The 12,874-nt window shown below is 32.0% G+C and overlaps 1 protein-coding gene across 1 annotated transcript in view; it reads right to left on the bottom strand.

The window, feature by feature from the left end:
* Window positions 1-12,874, bottom strand: part of LOC118197726 (J domain-containing protein-like) — an 80,748-nt gene that overhangs the window by 7,754 nt on the left and 60,120 nt on the right. The gene's annotated exons all lie outside the window — the stretch shown is intronic.

The raw sequence follows: 12,874 nt of genomic DNA, 5'->3' as shown, positions 1-12,874 counted from the left end.
AAAACTTGAAAATTGTTAAAATTTTAGGAGAAATTACATTTAAAAAATTAATTCTTAATTAATAATCATTTAATTTATTTAATACTTAATCTCTGTCATTCCCTTCCTTATGTGAAATTAACCATAAATAAGCAACACATAATTCTATGAGATAAAAGATGAATAACAGGGCAAGTGCTGACATGCTGAATTTCCAAATAAGAAGTGGCTGAAAAATTTCTAGCACACAAAGTTCACTTAATAGCTTATCTAAAGGATACTTTTTACTTAATTCTTACACTTAGTGAATACTGTTTATTTACCGTATATACCCGCTTATAAGTCGATACCGCGTATAAGTCGACCCCCCACTTCCGAAATCGATCGAGAAACTTCGAAAAATTTTTTTTAAGTACTACATTTATTCAAAATCATCTGAGGAAAAAAAAGTAAATATACGATAAAAAATACCTTGGTAAATAAACAAAATCAAAATCCTTCAACGTCCGATTCGCTAAACATTTCATAGAACTCTTCTGTCGTCATTGGCTCGTCATCATACATATTTTCAACTCTGTGATTAGTTCGTCACATAATTTAAGTCATGAAATTACTTCAAGTAAGTGACTTATTTGATAAGTCGCCCAATTTCAGTGCGGGAAGAAAATGAAAATTTTTATGGCTCCGCGTATAAGTCAACCCCCCCCCCCCCACTTTGAAGTCTTTTTTTTTGTCCAAAATATCTCGACTTATACGCGGGTATATACGGTATATGAATTTAATACTTAGCATTAAGGCCATAAGCAATTAACAATGATGTTTTAAAGAACAACAGCATTTGAAATGAAAATAAAATTAGGGTACGCTCACAGTAATATCGACTATTTAATTCACTTCAGAACTCTGCCTAAATGAAGTCACACAAACAATGAAAAATATACAATACTGACTACCTATTTCACCAGAAAGTTTTGAGAGCAGATTTAAAGATTTTGATGAAATACCAAATGCATTACAGTTTATTTGATATAAGTCTGATGCTACTACATTGTTAGTTGGCATATTTACATGAAAACTAGCAAATGAAATATACAAAATTGCAATTAGGTCTGTAACATAAATGAAACTTATTTAAGTAAACTTTTGTAAGTTGCAACATTTGCAGAATGTATGTACTCAATATATATATATATATATATATTACCATTTTCCGCTTTCTATTTTTATCTGATTTTATTTGTTTTATGTTTTAACTTGTTCCATGGTTTGATTTTCATATGTTTTAACTTTTCAAGTGTCACATCGATAGGTATTTTACCGTATTTTTTGCCATTACTAGTTTCCAACGCTTAGTATTTTACTGTGTTTATTTTCTCGTGTAGCATAATTTCTCACCCTTCAATGACATTGTTTTTTTAAAATGTGTTGAACATTTTTTGGAGCCACAGCTCCTGGTAACTTTTAGGCGAGCTTACTACAATTTCTAATATACTTAATTTTGCAGGATATTGCGCAAAAAATTATCTAGACCAAATTGGTCATACAGTATTGTACTAACTACCTTGCTTATTAATATTATTTCTTTTTCGCAGCTATAAGCGCAAAAAAATTCAGTAAGTTTTGATGTTTTTAGTTTTTTAGGTTTTTTAAGCTTTAGCTTATAAGTTGCCGGAAACTGTTTACAGTTCCACTTTTACGATAGGTTAGTCTTCCTTCCAAAAAACACTGTAAAGCAGGCTAGCTCCCTTCTTACTTTCAATTACTGGTTCAGATAAATAACATAGAAATAATTAAATGAAGCAACCAGCTTTGAAAAACCTGTAAGGCTAATGCTACTCCTCCTCCTTCTACTTCTAGTAAAACACAATCACTTTGAAAGATTTACAATTGCATCTACCAAATTACATGTAAAGAATGTTCCCTCACATATATATAGGTCAAACAAAAAACCCTCTCAACCTCAGAATTAATAACCATAGATCTCATATCAAAAAATTTAAAAATAAAAACAATAATAGCACCAAAGATTATCAGCATACAGCAATTCTTGAGCATTATAATTTACATAATTTTAATAACATAGAAATTAATGTGCTTGATATTGTACCAAACACCAAACTTAGACTGCTTAAGGAATCAATTTACATGCTTCAAAAAAAGTCACTTTATCCTTACGGACTAAATGCTTATCTTAGTAATACCACCAATAGACAGTCAGAAATCTCTATATATGGACAATTCAGATTTTTTGGCAATACTACTACCAGAGGATCTAGAGGAGGTGATTCCAAAAACAAAAAATTTTTTTCAACACAAGATCTGAAATTAATTATTCCTACCTTGAACATAAAGAATTCGCTAAAAATGCCATAAAACTTTTTCATACCTTTAAGAATACTACCTTAAGGAATCTGATTAAAATAATAAATCAACCTTCTCAATGCTTCCAAATAGTCAAGGATCTGATTATAGACTTCTGCAATTTTAAACTAAAGAATAGTAATTTTTTTCACAAAAAATTTTTTTGTACTATTCAGTTCAAACACACTTCTTACGATCAGTTAAAAATACCTAGCATATTTAAAAAATTTCAACACTTGCTTCCTGACCAACAACTTCAAATTAAGCCCTGTTTTAAATTTGAAAAAACTTTAGATCAACTTGTTATCAACCACCACGTTATACAAGATAATAGCATATGTAATTGCCTAATGCCTGTCTACAAAAAATATGTTGATCCTTTCCACCAACATGTTATTACTGGAGATCTTAATATCATTGAAGATATAGAATTGCGAACCCTTATGCAACTTGGCACCAAATTTCGTCCTACTTTCGGTATTAATAAGCACTTTTGCCTCAAACAATTCAATAATGATCTTGATAAATTTATCATATTAGCTAGTAATAGATCCAATTTACCTACTACAACTTTTCTTAAATGGAAAGCTGCACTAATTAAAGAATTTCAACATTTTCTGTTCAAGTCACCTTTTTTCAACTCTTTACACAATAAAAAGCATCTAGAGGATCTTATTCAAAAACTGCAAGATAACTTTATCATCACGAAGATTGACAAAGCCAGCAACAATTTTAGTGTTATTTGAAAACAATTTTACTTCAACCTTCTGCATAAAGAGTTAATTAACACATGCACTTACCAAAAAATAACTACCAGCACTAAGATTCTTCTCAATAAATTTAACGCGCTACATAAAAGACTTAAAATACATCCCCAGAAATATAACAACAGGTTTGCCAATCTCTATGCCCTACCAAAATTTCATAAGTCTCCAATAAAATTCAGGTTCATAGCTAATAGTACCAAAAGTTATCTTAAAGAAATAGATTATCTTTTGCACAAAAACTTCGAATGATAGGTGACCTAATTAATAACTATGATTTTAAGGATCTGCATTACAACTGGATGATCTGTAGTAATGAACTAGTTCTAAAAACAGTAAATTCATTTAAAATAGACCATATCCAATGCTACGACTTTGAAAACCTCTATACTTCTTTACCACTTGAAGAAATATTTACAAGCTTACTTGCTCTTCCAGATTTATTTCTGCAAATTTCTGCCATTATTAACAACGAAAAATGGCAACTTTTCCTCTCCAGCGTGCTTTTCAATAATTTTATTCAATTTAACAATAGCATCTTTAAACAAGTGCAGGGAATCCCAATGGGAGGTAATTTTTCAAGTTCTGTCTGTGAATTATTCTTTTTACAAAAGAATTGACCTTTGTCCGTTCACTCAGTACAGAAGAACATAAATTTTACCAACACATCTATAGATATATTGATGATGTCATTGAATTTAATAACTACAACAAAATAGAAGTTGCTAATATCTACCCTACATGCTTAAAACTAAATAAAACAAATACAGAGCAGCATAATGTAGTCTACCTTGAGTTACATATTATTGATTACAATTTTCTAAAAGTTTACGATAAAAGAAGAGAATTTAATTTTTCTACACTAAAATTAACCAACTGGAACTCAAATATTTCCAAAAGAGTCATCCTTAACACAATTTATTCACAGCTACTCAGAATAAAAAGAATCTGCAATACTGCAAAACACCTACAAGAAGAAATACTATACTTCGTAACTATCTTGAAAAGTAACCTTATTCCTCATAAAATAATTAAAAATACCTTAAAAAAAGCTGGCATTAGCCTTACCAATTTTTAGATTTTTTGAGTTAGATAGTGATATTTTATGCTTAAAGCCCAATGGGACGGTATAAAGTGGATGGCTGATTCAGAGAATCTAATGTAAAAATGTACAGATAATTCTTGTTACTACCTTTTCTTTCCTCCAAAAAATTTTGGCACAATACTTTTAATACTCTTGTTTAAATAGTTTTAAATTACTTTGATGGCCAATTTTACTACTTTTATTAACAAATCAAGCCTTTTCGTTTTTCATAGTAGCTTGATCGCCCTCTAGCTTGAAGAATTACGACTTTTTATTAACAAAATGACTGTTTTTTCCTTTTACTTTAGTGGCCATGTTAAGTAGTTTTAGCTGAATTAGCCATTTTCACTTTCAGTAACAATTTTTTCTTCAAACAACTTGACTGACGCCATTTTGAAATCTTTCCATGTTTTTCCGAGTTTTCCGACCCCCTTCGAAAATTAGACACGAGTTACAGCTAACGGACAGTCTTGTCGTATTGGCTGATGCCCTAAGACATCGCCCTCCCCTACTTACGTCACATGACGAGTGGGTTGACGCTGAAGGACACAGAAAGAAATTACAACCCCTTTTCAACTTAGTTTTAAGAGGGAGAGCTCTGCATCGCCACAGGTCAGTTTTTTCTGTTTCTTTTACTACAACTTTTTTTCTTGGTCTTAGCAAGACCCACTGTGTTTGTTTTCATTTAATTTAATTACAGATTTCTAAATTTTATAAAGGCATAAATCTTTAAGCTTGCAGGTCCAGCCCGTATGTTATTGTATATTTAGGACTAATAGCAGACCGCTATTTATTTTTTATCTTGATTTTTGATGTAATCGGAATAGTTTTTACATATTTTAACACCTTAATGTGTCATTTTGTGCGGACGCATCGGGAAATTGGAACAGAGAATTGAGACTAATAAATTTTCTAAGACACTTTGTCTAATTAAAAATTTTGTAGCGAAAAAGTTTCAATTGTCTGTTTCGGCGAAACGTGTAATGGAGTTAGCTTGATTCGACGTTCAATTAGAAATTTCCCTTGAAAAGCCAGATTGGACTTCGAATTCAGCTAATTTACCATTTTCCGCTTTCTATTTTTATCTGATTTTGTTTATTTTATGTTTTAACTTGTTCCATGGTTTGATTTTCATATGTTTTAACTTTTCAAGTGTCACATCAATAGGTATTTTACTGTATTTTTTGCCATTACTAGTTTCCAACGCTTAGTATTTTACTGTGTTTATTTTCTCGTGTAGCATAATTTCTCTTCAATGACATTGTTTTTTTAAAATGTGTTGAACTTTTTTTGGAGCCACAGCTCCTGGTAACTTTTAGGCGAGCTTACTACAATTTCTAATATACTTAATTTTGCAGCATATTACGCAAAAAATTATCTACACCAAATTGGTCATACAGTATAGTACTAACTACCTTGCTTGTTAATATATATATATATATATATATATATATATATATATATAATCAATCAATCAAGTGAAAAGGAATAATTATGCAATTATTTTATTTCATTCATTTATTCTCAAATGAGAAAAAATTAAATATTGTTAAAACATGTAAAGACGTGTAGGGTAAATGATGTTTAAAAAGTGATACCAGATGCAAAGCATAGCTGAACTCTTAAGCAAAGATAGTTTTCTTAAGATGACTTAGTATTGTAAGGTAAAGTGCCTGCAAGCTTTGATAATACAGTTTCCAAAATTGTGAAATGTCTGTGGCTAAGTTACTTAAATCTGACCCTTTAAATAAATTCAATAGAAGGAATTTATTGAAATCACATTCTATGATTGAGATTATTCCAAGAATCTACATACCCTAAAATCTTGTTCCCAAAGTTATTTGTAAGGATATCATGGGCACTTATTTTGATGGGAGGGGGACATTATGCCATATGCAGCCAAGAATCATCAAAAGAATATCACCATGAACAGTACTAGGCCACATAGAAAATGTATATATCTGTCTCTAGTGAATGCACCATCATGAGAACTAAGTTATATGGCCATTTACAGATGTTTTAAACAAACTCTGCTATATGGCCATTGAAACTGATATTTCTGAATAATTTAGCAGTGGTTTTTAAATAGCTCAATATTAAATTTTATCTATTAAATTTTATCTTTTATCTTTATTCCATCTCATAAAAAAATTTCACCTATCCAAAAGAATATCATCCAAATCTAAAATGATGCACTTTAATCTAATTTTTTAAAAATAAAATTACAAAAATCATAGTGCCTTTCACAATCACTGACAATCAAATTCTGCTCAGTATAAGGTGATATAGATGGCCTCTGCAATTACTGAACAAATTATTCACATGTAATTTTTAATAGCACATATGTTTTGTTGATCTGCATAGAATTTTTTGTACCCAGCAGTTATACATCCTTCTCTGGTGTTTGATTTCTCCTGATGGTTAAAATCCGCAGTTCCAATTCAGTTTTCTAAAGTAGACTAACTATGCTATTGGATAATCTGGAGGATAGAAAATTTAATGTACACTGCATTACAGCATAGTTAGATATTCATCTTACAGAAAAGTTCTCTAGTGAAACTCATTTTATATGCATTTACCATATTAGTTGGTGACAATAAAAAAAGCGAAATTTAAATACTATCATATTTTATGGACTCATTTCATCTCTTTTAAAAATACACTGCCAGTAACATAATTCACATTTATTAGTTAATTTTATGCAACATTTACTGTTTAACTGCAAACAAAATATTGTAACTAAAGATAAACTTTTGAAATTAAATATCTTTTCAAGTGTGTTTCTCATTATTTTGTTCAAAATTACTTCAACAGAGCAAGTATTGCATATTTATCGCATATTATTATTTTATTTTTCATCATATGCGTACATTAGTGTACATGTTAAGGCTAAACCATGTAGTGTACATGTTAAGGCTAAACCATGTATCTTCTCATACCAAACAGAAACTGAACACACACATTGCAGAAAATTCCATAGATAAAAGTTTGCCAATTATGTTTAACTTTTCAACAGTATACGGTTGATTTTCTGTTACTAGAACTTGCTGCAGCAGCTGAAGTATTTAGATTGGAAATGAGAAAAAAAAGTGTTTCAGGATTTCAAAAAGGGATCCTATTTATAGAACAACAAGAACAACAACCAAAAAAAAAAAAAAAAAAAAAAAAAAAAAACTGAGAGCTTTTAGATTTTGTATTAAGCTCAAAGGGGCATTTTTTTACTGTTTTGTGCATAATCTTTATTTATTAAATATCATGTTCTTCCCACTTAAACCATAAAATTCAGTTCAAGAGCAATATCGCAAAATAACTTTAAATTGAGCATATCTTTAGAATTTCCAATACACAATCTCACGCGATGGAGATAATCCCCCCCCTCCACACAGCATTGCCATTGCTCCCTTTGAAATCATTGAGTTTCTTAATCAAAAACTCATAAATGCTTTACAAAATATGAAATAAATAATAAAACAAATTCCAAATTCAGGCTTCCAGATGCCCATATTTGGGTGGAGACGTACGTTATACAAAATTTGATGGCTCTAGGTACTGTTGTTTTACCACAATGTGAGAAACATACATACCTGTCATGACATGATGACCACGCATGCGCAGTTTAGCCGAACGGCCTGCAACTCCTCTCTCTCATGAGACTTACTAGAGAAGAGTAGTTAGTAGCACAGTAACAAAGGTAATGTGCTGTATGTCAGCGTGGATGCAAAATGTGCAGTTATACTTGTGTGTTAATCGTTTGTACTTATTATTTTATTTGTGTGTTAATAAAGTTTTGTGCCGTTAAAATGGTTGGTTTATGCAATGCCACATTACGATACGTCTACGGTAGGAATTAAACATATATCCAGAACCTGCACACCCAAGAAGAAGGATATGACAGTGGTGTCAGAACAGAAGGATATGTCATTCTGCAAAGTTCACGGATAAATGCATAAGTAAGTCTTCAGAAAGGTAAGAAATTTGTTCAATTTATTTTGTGGTAAAGTGAAATTCAAGGTTACAAAAATGGCTGAAGAGCTAATGAAATCTAAGAAAGAACGGAAAGTTATTCGTTCAGCTATTACTAAAGTAACAAATTCTATTGAATCATTAATTGCAGCCGGTAACCTTGAAGACCTTGAAAAATCACTGGAAATTTTAAAAGCAAAAGCTATTTCTTTGAGAGCGTTAGATGAAAAAATTAAAACTTTGACTGATGTTAAAACTTTGACTGATGTTAATGACATTGAAACCGAAATCGAAAGTGCCTTGGAATACGACGAAAAGATTGCGAAATGGAGCTTTAGAGGCACAAGATTATTGAAAGAAAAAAGAAATAGCAATAATTCGCTAGTTTCTAATGGTTCTTCTAATGATAGTAACAATTTATCTTTTTCTGGTGTCGATAAAAGTTCTGAATATAATGTTAAATTGCCAAAGATTATGAATGATAAATTTTATGGGAATGCTGAACATTTTACAATTCTTTTGACATGGCAATAAATCAAAACGAAAAACTATCTAATGTGGATAAATTTAATTACTTGCTTAGCCTGTTACGCGGTGCAGCTTAGCCTGTTAGGCGGTGCAATAGAAGGCTTTTCTTTATCTCCACAAAACTACGACGAAGCTTTTAAAATTCTCAAAGAGAGATATGGTCGAAAAGATCTCCTTATTAATTCTTACATGCATAAACTTTTAAATTTACAGCCTGTCCGAAGTTCTAATGACATTAATTCTTTGAGGGAATTGTATGACACCTGCAACGTACAAGTAAGGTCACTAAATTCGATAGGGGTCAAAACCAAATTGTATGGAAATTTACTATACCCTTTGTGAATGAAATGCATACCTCAGGATATAACGCTTGATTTTGCTCGTCAAAACGCAGATGAGGAAATTTTTAATGTCGACAACCTTATGAAATTTCTAAAATGGGAAATTGAAAGTCGCGAACGAACTTCATTAAATTTATTTTATTCTAAGAGTCACGCTAATTCTTTCGAAAGACATTCTCAACCAAACGAAAAGCGAAACAACTTCCACACTCAGAATTCATTCAACGCCAACAAATTTGGCGCCAGCTATTCTTCTAATGTAAGCAAAATTGCAGTTGTTCGACCTTTCCCTTGCTTATTTTGTCAAAGCGAAAATCATGTTTCGGAAAAATGCGTTATTTTTCCGGAAGAAAGGAAAAAGAGTTTAAAGGCTTCTAGTTGGTGCTTTCTTTGTTTCGAAAGGAACTGTAGAACAAAAAATTGTCCTTCTCAATTAAAATGTTCAAAATGTAATTCTAAGTATCATAATATATTGTTGCATGAAGATAAGGAAAGGGTTGTTAAGGAAAAAATTAAGAATAATTCTAACGCCGTAACTGCAAAGATTTCTTCTAAATATTTTACTGTGAATCAAGAAGTTAAAGAATTAATAGATGACTTGCCAACCGTTAAACTTACACGTGATGGCAAATTAATTAATGAAGTTGCAGATACAGGCATGCAATTAACCGTTGTCAAGGCTGACCAGAAAAATACTGTACGCCACAGGGAAGTGTTATCCTCACGTCAGCTTTCGGGCAAGCTTTAAAAGCTCCTCTCATTAACCTACCTTTAGTAATGTATTCTGAAGATGATAAATTTATGTCACCTATTTTTATAACATGTGCAATGGTGGATAAGTTATGTAATGATTTACTCTTGTCGTTAAGTGCTTTTAATGAGTTAAGGGGAGATGATAAAAGAAAGTTTAATTTTGAATGTAAAAATGTAAACATTACTAATGATAGTTTCGGTGAAATGCCTTTTCATGAAACTGAAAATTTTGACGAAATACTTAAGCATGATAGGGAAAACCTAATCAATGAAAAATGTAATGGAACTGTTAAGAAGATAATAGAATGTTGTGCTCTTGCATACGAAGATACAGGTAAGGATGATTCCAAAGGTAGCATGAGACACGATCAATGTGTTTCAGATTCAGAACTGTTTCGAGAGCAACAAATGAATGACCCATCTTTAAAAACATGCTGGCAAAATGCTAAGAACGGAAGTAATAACTTTATTGTTATTGACAACTTTTTGTATCATAAAGTTTTAGGAGAAAGAGTTTACCAGTTAGTCGCTCCTAAAGAAAGAAGAAAACAAATTTTGGACTTAGCTCATTCTAGCTTATGAGGAAGTCACCTGTGAACCAAGAAGACAGCCGAATGTTTGAGATATTCGTTCTATTGGCCTGAAATCAAGAAAGATGTAAATGAATATTGCAGTACTTGTACTTCTTGTCAACTTCAAGCGAAAAAGGCGTCCCTTTGATGATGTTCCGATTACGCCAGTAACACGCCCTAAAGAACCATTCCAGGTAATTAATGTGGATATCCTAGAACCTGTAGAGCCAAGCTGTAGAGGTTACAAATATGTTCTGTGTGCTGTTGGTCAATGTACAAGGTGGCCCGAAGCGGTGCCATTGAAGAATTCGAATGCCAAAGCAACATGCGATGCATTGTTGCAAATCTTTTCACGCACAGGAATCCCTCAGATTGTTGCTTCAGATCAAGGAGCTAATCTTACTGCTTCGTTGACTCAAGAGTTTTTGAAAAGGTTCGGATCATCCCCAAGGTTCTCGACTCCTTATCATCCAAATCCAAGTTCAAATGGCCTGGTACAAAGATTTAATGCTGTTTTAAAGGGAATGATACATCATACCATTAGAGAACATTCCAAAGATTGGAAGAAACATCTACCGTACTTACTTTGGGCTTATCGAGAAGTTCCTAATACTACGACTAGTGTTAGTCCTTTCCAAATGCCTTTATGGAAGACGTCCTAATGGCCCTTTGTCTATTTTGAAAACGTCACGGACTGATGAAACTCCTGCTCCTCATGGACAGTTAAGTTCAGTTACCGATTATCTGAATGATTTGAAGATGACATTGGAAAAAGCTGCTGAATACGCAGGACTTACAGATGTTGGAAAGCAACGAGCTTATGCATTCTATTGTAACCAAAAGACTCGTCATAAAGAATTCAAGGGTTATAGTTTTAATCCCTGATAGTCAAAACAAAGTTTATGCCAGATGGACAGGACCTGCTACAATCATCAAAAAGCATACTGATTATAGTTACATAGTACAAATGCCTGACAATTCCTCGAAGCACGTTCACGCAAACAAGATACGAGAGTTCAATACCGCTGTGAATAATGTCGGTGTGATATATGATACAGATATTGATTTTGGCGAAGTTGAAAACGTTCCAAGAATTGTTCCACGGAAAGCAAAAGAACACTATTCTAATGAAGAATGTGATTTTATGCACCTTGAACATCATAAGAAGAAAGAACTTATGGAAATTTTAAGAAGGCATAAGAACCTAAGAACTGATATTCCGAAAATCGCCAATGTGAGAGAACACAGCATCAAACTGAAACCTGGAAATATGCTGAAAAAGCAGAAACCATATCGAATACCTGAAGTTCTAAGAAATGAAGTTGATCGTCAAATAGATAAGCTATTACAGCTAAAGCTAATCGTTGAATCAAAAAGTAAATATGTGCATCCAGTAGTTTGCGTGTCAACAAAAGAGAATGGTAACATTATGTGTAGATTAAAAGACTATGCTGAGTTTATTGATGACGTGACTTAAAATGACATGATTATATTTTCCAGTGAGTGAAGCATGACTGACGTTATAAACTATGAACTATAAGATATTTTGACTGTTTAGTTTGAACATTTATTTTGAGCTAAAATGCTAATTTTTCTCCTAACGTTATGTAATATGTTTAAAGATTTAGCCAGGGTTTGCTAAAGTATTGTGTTTAATTTTAAATGATTGATTTGTATTGTCTCGTTTATATGATAACTGCTTATATGATTATGATTATGTGAAGGATTTAAGTTTGAAAAGTTAATTGAATGTTACATCTTTTAAATGAATAGGATTACTGAATTTATGCTGAAATAATTTTAATTTAAAATGGTAAGAATTGGTTAATTAAGTTCGAAAATTTCATGAATGTTATTTTATTTGGTTTCAAGAAATGTTTATATGTGTGGATTTGACAGATCATTGAAAGATGCAATAAAATCTTTTAGAGGGGAGGTGTCATGACGTGATGACCACGCATGCGCAGTTTAGCCGAACGGCCTGCAACGCCTCTCTCTGATGAGACTTACTAGAGAAGAGTAGTTAGTAGCGCAGTAACAAAGGTAACGTGCTGTATGTCAGCGTGGATGCAAAATGCGCAGTTATACTTGTGTGTTAATCGTTTGTACTTATTATTTTATTTGTGTGTTAATAAAGTTTTGGGCTGTTAAAATGGCTGGTTTATGCAATGCCACATTACGATACATCTACGGTAGGAATTAACATATATCCAGAACCTACACGTCCAAGAAGTAGGATATGACAATATCTTTGTGCAGATTCTTCATTATTTAACTTAATACAGGGCTCTAATATTTGGTGGCCAACAATTTAAAAAGTGATTTGCCATTTATAGTGAATCAACACAAAATGCCAAAATGAAATTAGCCCTTCTGGGCTAAAAACCACAACATTTCTAATAATCAATTAGCCTAACTGATTCAGACTTTTAAATTCACTGGAAAATATAATATAGAAATTCTTCTCAATCTAATTCCTGTATTAAGATTCATACATGCTAACTATACATACAAATACAGTAAACTCTC

The sequence above is a fragment of the Stegodyphus dumicola genome, chromosome 2 (genome assembly GCF_044657685.1).
Source record: "Stegodyphus dumicola isolate Sdum_Otavi_A_Nest chromosome 2, ASM4465768v1".
NCBI lineage: Eukaryota > Metazoa > Arthropoda > Arachnida > Araneae > Eresidae > Stegodyphus > Stegodyphus dumicola.
The sequence above is the reverse complement of the archived record's forward strand: the minus strand, read 5'-3'. Positions and strand labels throughout refer to the sequence as shown.